The sequence below is a fragment of the Accipiter gentilis genome, chromosome 24 (assembly GCF_929443795.1).
Source record: "Accipiter gentilis chromosome 24, bAccGen1.1, whole genome shotgun sequence".
Lineage (NCBI taxonomy): Eukaryota > Metazoa > Chordata > Aves > Accipitriformes > Accipitridae > Astur > Astur gentilis.
The window spans coordinates 4656523-4660267 of record NC_064903.1 but is presented as its reverse complement, the minus strand read 5'-3'; positions in this window follow the sequence as shown (position 1 = coordinate 4660267).

Sequence of the window (3745 nt, the reverse complement as noted above, 5' to 3'; positions counted from 1 at the left end):
TTTGGCTATTCCTTATTTTGCTAATGCAATGCTTGCTGTACATCCATTTTAAAACTGAGTGTAGAATCAGTTTTGTTCACAATGCTTGTAAACAACCAAGCACTAGAACAATACTTAACGATAAATTTTCACTTCAAATACTTGTACAACCCAATTTTAAATTACAAACAATTATAAAATGTAAAGATCTGAAATTCCTGCAGTTTCAGTAAAATTATTGAGCTTTTTATGGCTAGATAGAGCTTTTTGTGGCAGAGAAGTCAGCATAAGAAAATCAGTCTTTTAAAACGTGGCAACTGATGTGGGGATTCTGGGTAGGACATCTTTATCAGGCATCTGAAAACTAAGAACATCTCCAAATTGGGAGCTACTTCTGAGTATTGACTAGAGTTGCTCTGGGTACTGCTGCTTTCAGCCTCCTGTGGAGATTTATTTTGGTTGTTGTTCATTTAACATATTTCACAGAAATAGGCAAAAGCCTCTACAGGGCTGCCCTAAACTTTCCTCAGCTAGGCTTACTCTCAGGCACACTCCCTGTGTCTGGGAAGGGCTGGACTTCACATTCCAGCCCCGACCCTGACCGTGCACTTTGCACTGAAAAGCTGTCGGTGTGCTCGATGTGGAACTGGATGTGAATGATTGCTTATGCAGAGTTTATCTTGCTAGACGTACCATATTTCATAGAAGAATTTTCAATGTCTTTTTAGGGAAACTTTATGTACTTGTAAACTAGTGTGAATCTAAGGGAAGATACCAAAACTAACGTCGGTCACAAAGTTTCTTCTATATTGTCCCAGATGCTGTCCCTGCGACTTTTAAGCTCTACTGATGCCCATCAAGATCCGTGAGGCCAGGATTACTTCTTTAAATCCCTCTGCTGCTTGATGGCCTACAGGATTCCCCTTTTTCCTTAGAGCCTGACATTTAAGTAGCATTTCTTTCCTGCAGAGTCAAAGATGATCCCTCATTCTCCCTGGTCGCTCTCATCCCCCACTGAACCTGCTTCTTACTCCTGAGTGCTGAAAGGAGAAATTTGTCAGAGAAGAGCTGAGATGTCAGATCCTCTCTGAATGTGAGGACTGTCATTACTTAGGCACAGTAGATACTAAATGAATGTCATTACTTAGGCATATTGATGCTGATGCACATTTCTTTCACTCAGATAAAAAAGTATTTAACTATTTTAAATTAAGTTACAAAAACAAGCCCAGCTTGTAAAGAAGTGCAAAATAGCATAGCACTGTTGAAACCAATAGAGTGAACTGGCTTACACCAGCAACAAATATGCTCGTACGGGCCTATTGTGTTTTGCCAGTAATGTCCGCTAATAAAAATGCAGCCTGTAATTTGAAAACTCTTTGTTTTAAAAGAGCTAAATTAAAGCATTAATCTGTATTTAATGAAATGATGGGATGGATGGAAAGCCAGAAAAAGTTCAGTAGGTGTCAAACCTTTGACAGTTTATTTGCTTGAGCTACTAAGTTGAAAGACCTGCTTTTGTGTATGGTCACCATTTCCCAATACACTGAGGGCAGTCTGCCTAAATCACTAGGGTCTAACTCTGCAAGAAGCTCCTTGTAGATAAACCCTTACAACTAGAGAGGGCTACTCTTCAGACTAGGTGCCAGGCTCTGGTCTCTCAGGATGGCATTTCCTAGTGACTGAGCATATGAAACCTTATTGGACACCAGTGTAAAATAAGTAGGGTTTTAGCTCCGTTTTTTGTTTGCTAGCCTTTTGCAACCAGCCAACAAACCCCACCGGAATTAGAATCTACTGATACCCACTATGGACAGTCTCAGTGAAGGAGACATGGGGACTAGTATTGTCAGTCCTGCTGCTTGGGCATGAGGTGCCGTGGTGCTGAGATAACCACCTGAGCTTCTCCTGTGCCGTGTGGCAGCTCCTTCTACAGCCAACAGCTATCCTTCCATTTCCTACGGTGGGAGCTGAAACAGGTTTTTGGTGTCTCCCAAGGAGTTCTTGCAGGCTAGAATAAACTTTTCCATGAAAGGTCACCCCAGCACTGTCTATTGTGTGGTTTCTTCCTCTTCTCCCCATACCTGCCATAAACCAACTTAGGCTGGCAAGAGAGTTCTGGAGGGGATAGCACACAGTTCTAATCTCCAACATGTTTCTGCAGGGGTGAGCAGCAGACTTCAGTCTCTACAGGCTGGCGATCTGCTTCATTTCACCAATGTTACAATCAGTTCATTTTTTAACTCTATGCCTTTATTTGCAGGCTCTCGGTATGAAATTTCTTTTGGTTGTTTGTCTAGTTTTTAGTTTCACAACTAAAGAACAAAAAACACTTTTAGACCTTCTTTTAAAAACCTTTTTTTTTTTTTTACTTCTGGGAAGCAAAAAGCAGCCAAAGACACACAGTACTGAATAAGTTCAATTATACTGCATTCTTGTGGTTGAGTAAGACACAGAGCAACTAAAACAAACTAACATAAACAGGGAAAGCCAAATTAAATACTTACATTTGTATAGTGCAAGAGGATCCTGGGCTCAGGAATGTAATTCAATCTTTATTTATTTTTTAAGTAGGCAGTGCATAAAATAGTTGGGGATCTTTGCAATACGACACTAAGGTAGTAGAATATTTTTTGACTAAAGAGTCAGCTAATACAGTACTGTAAGGGGACTAAGTGTTTGCTCAGTGTGCAAGAGAGCTTTGACAAGTCTAAAGAAAGGATCACCGAGTCAGTCATGGCTCTTCATAATGCAAAAGCAAATTATCAAATGGATACCTGACACCAAATGGGGAGAGAGAATTTGGGTGTCTAATTGACACATACACAATCTGCTTAGCATTGGAAGTGTGAAGTTCTACTTGAAGCAAAAATGATTGTGGTATGTAAGGAATGCAGATGTTTATCTATATATCATTGCCACTGGGCCTTCTCACAGTCCTCCTAATAACTGTGCTGCAGAAAGAGCTTTTGGACTTTTCCAAAACAAATCTGACCTTCCCATCACTCCCCACTTCAATGTGCTTTGTACAAAAGGAGATACATGAAAAAGTAGCTTCGGCATAATATAGATGTTAGGAAATGGCCGCAGTACATTATTTTATAGCTGAAGACTGGGGTGGAAAGTTTTCATTTGGAGGTAGTGCAATTCACTCACAAACTACTCTCTCTATGCCAGTAATTCCTGCATTGCTTCTAAGGTCTAGCAGCGTTGTATTAGGTGCTGGCAATTGGTCCCTGAAGCACTGACACACAAAATGGCTATTTCCTGCTGTTAACATTGAGTAGAAGAAGCTGCAATATATTAAATACTTTGCTAGTTACTTTTCTGTGCACACAGATGCCAGCAGCCATCACTGGGATATTTGGGGAATGAAGGAAATGTGGTACATATTCACAAATTAGATGGAAGGTGAATCATAACCTTCATTAAGTGGTCCAGTTAAGGACTATGTAAGTGATCAGTATTTCCGAATCCATCTATCTTTATGAAGGGCTGGTTTTCTGCTCAACCCGAAGGTTGATTTCTGCTCAATGTTAATCTCAGTAACAGTAATCATCAGGAATTCCAAACCATGAAATCCACACCCGTACTCCAGATTTACTTTCTTATAATTGTGTACAGAATTTGCCTTGAAGGCTGTGATAAAAAGATAGATGCTTCTATGACTTGATGTAAACGTTGTGGGGGGAGTCTCTCATTATCTTCCTTTGCCAAACTGTCACTCCAATCATTGTAAAGAATCTTTGTAAATGTTTTTTATTTC